Below are 6,686 nucleotides of genomic sequence, written 5' to 3'. Positions count from 1 at the left end.
AATGGGGGGCGGTCCTGTTACTGTGCAGAGTGACACTACATCGCCTTTTTTTCTTCATGTGGTGTAATGTAGAAGTTGTGAAAAATTAAGTAATGTGTTCTGCAAGCGGAGCTCGAGATAACTGTGTTATTTTCTGCAGAAACGAGTCCTGGCTAGGAGAAATGATGGCGGTCTGTGCTGGATGAAAGATGAAAGACTTCACCTAGAGACGTCACTGGTGAGTCAGTGTGTTACCTATACACTGACACTATACACTGTATACTATATACAGAGGTCCTATGTACAATGTCACCAGTGATCACTGTATTACTTATACATTATATACAGAGCTCCTGTGTATAATACCACCAGTGATCTCTGTATTACCTCTACACAGAAACTGCATACTAAGTACAGATCTCCTGTGAATACTGACACTTATGGTGATAGTATTGTGTTTTTTTTTATTACTGATCAGTATTGTAGTATTCAGTCACTATGTGGTGGTAATATGTGGTCTGGAAATGGTGTTGTGGTATTTGTCCCTTGTATGTGCTATTTGGTCACAAAGTGGTGGTAATATGTGGTCTTGACATGGTGCGGTGGTATTTGTTCCTTGTATGTGATATTATTCGATCACTGTGGTTGTAATTTGTGGTGTGGTCATGGTGTGGTGGTATTTGTTCCTTGTATGTGATATTGGTCATTTTAAAAATTGAAAAATAAATCAAAATATACCTAAATTTATTGCATACTTTAACAAATATTTAATAGGTTACAGTAGAGTAGGGCCCGGCCATTTTTCTGGAATAATCTGGTTCAGGTATATCATGACCCCATCACATGACCCCCGTCACATGACCCCGGTCACATGACCCCTGTCACATGACCGGGGGGGCCCACAGTGTCTGAACAGCCTGGGGCCCTGGATACCCTTAATCCACCCCTGCTGTGGATGAGGTGGTGAAAGCTTGTGTGGTCCTGCACAATTTTGTGATATGCAAGGAACATATTTCCATTGATGACCACTCTGAAGAAACCAACTTGCATGATTATAAAAACAAATTTGCTGAATACTTTATTTCACCTCAAGGAAGAGTAGACTGGCAGGATGAGAAAGTTTGTAAAATTCCTCTTGGACCTTGTAACCAAAAGTCATTGACCTTCTTTACCCAAAGTATTTTACCTTCTTTACCCAAGTTGTGTACCTGGTTGTGTATTACCCAAAGTATTTTACCTTCTTTACCCAAAGTTGTGAACCTCGTTGTTTTTTTCCCCAAAGTATTTTACCTTCTTTAACCAAAGTTGTGTACCTGTTTGGGTTTTCCCAAAAGTATTTTACCTTCTTTACCCACAGTATTTTACCTTGTTTTAACCAACGTATTTAACCTTATAAACCTTATAAGTAAATGAAAGACAAAATTTGTAAACCAATAAACAATTTTTTATTAACAAATTATGAAACCAAAAAAACTTGATAAATTTAAATAGTGTGGGGTGGAGACAATGCTGGAGGGGCTGTCATATTGGGACACTTCGACATTGGGAGTGTGGAGAGAGGAATGTGATGGTGGTGGTGACGGATCAGTAGGTAAACAGGTGAAGGGGTGGAGAAAGAAAGAGAATGGGTGGACATGAAACTGGGAGTAGTATTGGGAATTTGGAAGGTTTGAGGGGTAGTGAGCAGGGAGTGGAAGCGTGGATGATGTCGTTGGGAACTGGTACGGGGCATGATGCTGGTACGGGGCAGGATTCTGGCATGGTGCAGGATGCTGGCACGGGCATGATGTTGGTATTGTATAGGAGGGGAGGAGGGGCAGGAGGGGGGGCAGGTGCGGGAGGAACTACCGGGGTGGGTGGAAGGGCTTGGGAGGTAACATGCTCTAGAGCAGACTGGCACGATTGCATTACATGCATCTGCTGGTCAGGAGATAGCTTATCCATGCTAAGCAAATTAAATCCTGCGTTCATTTGCTCAGACAACAGTTTGAGACAGTTCTGGAAGGCTGCATTCAGATGCATGACCCCAGCGCATAGCTCTTCTCCTGACCCCTCTGGCGCTACCTCCTAGAACCCACAGGTGTACTAGAGGTGGCAGCATCAGAGGGGTGGGGTAAAGGAAAAGCTACATCTTCACCAGCAGATTCATGCAACGCAGTCGGCCACAATGCTCCAGCGCTGGTAGATGGGACCGAGGGATCAGATGTGAGGGAAGGCTGGGAAGGTGCAGATGGGCCGGGACTGTGGAAGTGTCCCTTGGTGGCGGACTCCTGAGGGATCGCCCCAGAAGGGTTCAACACTCCAGGCTCCTGAGTGCTGCAGACGGCCCTGTGGAATAAAGAGAAAAAAAATATATAATTAATATATTGATATTGAATGGCCCTGGCTGAAACCCAAAAAAGTGTTAGACATGTAAACATTTTTTATTAAATGGGGTGGGTAATAGTTACCTTCTGCTCACCATCGTTGACTGGAGGAACGACAGGGCTTGGGCATATTTTTATCTGCTCCTGCATCCTCCAGATCTACTCGGGGCCTGCATCTCTTTGTTGAACTCCTTCTTCAATTGATCCCTGATTGACTGCCACCGCTTGACAACTCTCTCGCCTGAAAAGTGAAAGCACAAATTGGTTAGTATACAACACTTTACATCCAGCAACAAAACTGAACTGTGAATACTTACGCGCTTGATTCTGGGCCCGAACATCAAGGTCCTCCCAGTTGTCCACAAGTTGTTGGCATACTTGCTCCCAGAGTCGACGGGTCACAACAATATAGGTGTGGCGGCGGTCCCCCATGTTCCACAGCGGCTCCCGCTCTCGGATCAGATCGATGAGGAGGAAAATATTTAGCCCGGCCTCCTCACTGTCCAAGTCAGGAGCACGCTGTGAAGCCTGTTAAAAATGAAAAAAAACATTAGACTCAAAACAACAACATAAAGTTGAAAAAAAAAAGGTACGTACCCGATGGCGACCGCCCTGACGCTCACGCCGACAGCCCTGGGAGGTGCTTTGAGGACCTCTGGATCGAGCACCAGAATCAAAAGACTATAAAAAAATAAAAAATTATGTACTTGCATGTAGGCTTATGTGTTGTGTGCAGTGTGATGTCTGTAATGATCAGTTTCTATGTGTTGTGTGCAGTGTGATGTCTGCAATGATTAGTTTCTATATGTTGTGTGCAGTGTGATGTCTGTAATGATCAGTTTCTATGTGTTGTGTGCAGTGTGATGTCTGTAATGATCAGTTTTCATGTGTTGTGTGCACTGTGATGTCTGTAATGATCTGTTTTTATGTGTTGTGTGCAGTGTGATGATGTGGTTCTGCGATGCATGCAAGAAACTTACCAATTGCGAGCCCGCTCCGGGTATCTCTCCACTCCGTCCGCCTCCTTCTCGAAGCACCTCTTCTGCTGCTGCACCTTCCTGTTGTACAAAATGATAGATTAATATATATATACAGTATGTATATTACGTAAACATCAACAAATATATATATATATATATACTTACCTCACAGCGGTGGCGACTCGGGGGATGGCTCCCAGAAGAAGACATGTCTGCCTACAGCGGGCAGGAGCTGGCTGCTGGCTGTGGCTGGAGCTGTGTGACTGGGCTGCTGACTGGGCTCTGGCTCTGGTGGCAGGTTTCAGCTCAGGCTCTGGTGGCAGCTTTCAGCTCAGGCTTTGGTGGCAGGTTTCAACTCAGGCTCTGGTGGCAGGTTTCAGCTCTGTCTCTGGTGGCAAGTTTCAGCTCAGGCTCAGGTGGCAGGTTTCAGCTCAGGCTCTGGTGGCAGGGTGTTCTTTGTCTTGCTGGCTGGTAAATGGATGAGTGAGGGCCTCACTGGCATTGTTTATATCTGTTTCCTGGGGGCTGGCCAATTGAATTGGAGCATGCTCTGATTAAAGAAACGGAATGCGGCGCCTGATCGGTCTTTTTCCGGATCCGGCGCCCATAGGCTTCCATTGCAGCAAAAAGCCGGAAGCGCCGTGCCATGTACATGGATCGCCCCCCCCAGTAGGGCAATGGGGTACTCGGATCCGGGCCCTTCTTCTGTTCTCAGTGGGGATGTCACGGTGGCTGACCCCGTCCGTGGCCCTAGGGGAACGTCCGTTGTAAATGGGGAAAGGTCTTTGAAGGGATAATGTTCGCGACGCCACCTGTGGTATTCGGTCAGGGTGACCGACGCTGCTTAGGGGTCCACTGGGGTGATGTTATGGCAGCTAGATGGTATACCTTCCCACAGGTGAAGTATGGCCCCAGGGCTTCCCAGAGTGTAGGTGGTGGATGGTGGATGATGTAAGGCACAGTGAAAAATGAGGACACAAGGTTGCAGTCTCTTTACCTTTACTGAAGGCTTCAGAATCCACAGTCCAGGGTAGGGACCACAGGATAGACAGAGTCCGGCCGGTCTGAAGGCAAATCCAGAGTCCCCTTGTCCAGGTGGAATTCAATAGCCTTCCTCTAGCGCCTGAGTGTTGTAGTACCTCCCCGCTGAGCTTCCCTGTGAGGTCCTCACAACTATCGTAGGTGTTAAGTCTCTTCCTCTCTGTCCCCCTGATGGATAGGACAAACCCATATGACTGGTGGCCTGAGGCTTTTTGTAGGGACCCTAGAGACGCCCCGGCCCCCATAAGTTGCCACCGTACCTCCTGGGTTTATGGTTGGGCAGCCAACGTGGAATCAACTGTCCTGCCAGTCTCTGAAGTAAAACATAGAGATCCTTACTCCCTCGGTGTTCTGGCTACTGGTTACTGCGCTTCAGAAGGAGGCAGCCTGCTTCTAGCTGGTCTCCCTCTGATGTTCCTCTCCTTTTGCTATGACTTCTTTTCTCACTCACTGCAACACAATTCCTTTCAATGTCTCTTTCTTTAGATGCTGCCGCACGTGGGGCAGGCGCAGCTCCGTGAACCCTCGTTCTCCCACAGACCTCCGTCTGCTCTCCTCTCCTCCTTCAGACTCTCTAAGACCTCCAGACCCCCAGTTTTACCTAATTGTGAGGAGTGCCCTTATAGATAGAAGCATGGCTCCCCCTGGCGGCCTGGAGTGTGAAGTGTGTATAGTGGTTGTGATACCTGGACAGAAGATCTCCTTCATTGCCTCCAGACGTAACATCACTCCCCCTGGTGGAAGAACAACATTACTGCAACGACCAGGACTCTGGGGAGCTGCATACATGTGTGGGTATATATGTGTGTGCCATGTACATGTGTGTGTAAGTGTGTTCCATGTACATGTGTGTGTATATAAGTGTGTGCCATGTACAGTGCATGTGTGTGTGTGCCATGTACATGTGTGTATATAATTGTGTGCCATGTACATGTTTGTATATCTAAGTGTGTGCCATGTACATGTGTGTGTATAAGTGTGTGCCATGTACATGTGTGTGTGTATAAGTGTGTGCCATGTACATGTGTGTGTATAAGTGTGTGCCATGTACATGTGTGTGTGTGTGTGTGTACAAGTGTGTGCCCTGTCCATGCATGTGTATAAGTGTGTGCAATGTACATGTGTGTGTGTGTGTGTACAATGTAAATGTGTGTGTGTAATGTACATGTGTGTGTCTGTTTATATATTTCATTGCATCATTATAACTTGCACATACTGTATGTTAATAGTATATGTAGATGACCGGTTAGAGAAACACCCAGTCTATACTGCAAATGTGCTGCTGATAATATGATACTGTATGTGGACAGATTGATCTACTAGTGATCATTCTGTACCCATCATTCTTCCTCAGCTGCTGTAAAGAGGCCGGGAAACAAGAGTTGAACGGCTTCAATATTGTTGATCACACTCAAATAGCGGCCTGAACTCAGCGCATGTAAGTGTAAGGTACTAGCAGGAACACGGGATGCAGTGACGAGCAGGAGGCAGAGCAAGTTAACGGGTTGTTTATAAAGAGTTATTATAACAATAAATACTCCACACAGGGAGAGAGAGAGAGTGCAAGAATATAGGTGCACAAAACGTATACAAATATAGGACAATAGTATAGGTTCAAATAACGGGTTAACTTATCAGTCTGTGGTTCCAGGACGGAGGAGGCTGGAAAATCCCACAATGGCGCCGTAGGTGATGCATGTGAGGTCCTATGTCGCGGGCCGGCAGGAGTCAGCGCTACAGACCGGTTTGTCCCGCAGCGGATTTTCCGCAAAGTGTGCAAAGCATTTTTTTTTCTCATTGATTTACATTGTACTTTAAATCAATTGCGGATCTGCAGCGTTTCTGCACCTCAAAAAACGCTGCGGATCCGCAGAGAATCCGCAACGTGTGCACATACCCTTACATTGTACTGTAAATCAATTGCGGATCTGCAGCGTTTCTGCACTGCAAAAAACGCTGCGGATCCGCAGAGAATCCGCAACGTGTGCACATACCCTTAAACTAGTTGAATGATCCCTGGAACAGTCAGTTCATTGGTGAACGCAGATGAAAAGTGGCAGTTTAACATCTCAGCCTTTTCTTTGTTCTCTGTAATTATCTTGTTTTTATTATCTTTTAAGGGGCCAATACTATCTTTTTTTTTTTCTTTTTGACATTGATGTATTTATAAAAATTTTGGAATTTATTTTAATATTGTGGCACCCCTAGGGGTATTTGCCACAAAAATAGTTACTGACAGTAAGTACAAATACTAAAATAGCAAGACTGCACTACCACCTCCGGCCAGAAGGGGGAGCTCCAGAGACTCCCCTTGATCCAT

General features: G+C 46.1%; 1 long non-coding RNA gene across 1 annotated transcript; it reads right to left on the bottom strand.

Annotated features, from left to right (window-relative positions):
• Positions 1–1,660: 1,660 nt before the first annotated feature.
• LOC138667565 (uncharacterized) lies at positions 1,661–4,161 on the bottom strand. The gene is made up of 5 exons (XR_011318824.1): positions 3,326–4,161; positions 2,943–3,026; positions 2,663–2,873; positions 2,430–2,586; positions 1,661–2,307 (listed from the first exon to the last, which is right to left on the bottom strand). It is a non-coding gene; the product is annotated as an uncharacterized lncRNA (long non-coding RNA).
• Positions 4,162–6,686: the final 2,525 nt, after the last annotated feature.

Source organism: Ranitomeya imitator, chromosome 2, assembly GCF_032444005.1.
Source record: "Ranitomeya imitator isolate aRanImi1 chromosome 2, aRanImi1.pri, whole genome shotgun sequence".
NCBI lineage: Eukaryota > Metazoa > Chordata > Amphibia > Anura > Dendrobatidae > Ranitomeya > Ranitomeya imitator.
This window is presented reverse-complemented; position numbering and strand designations above follow the sequence as displayed.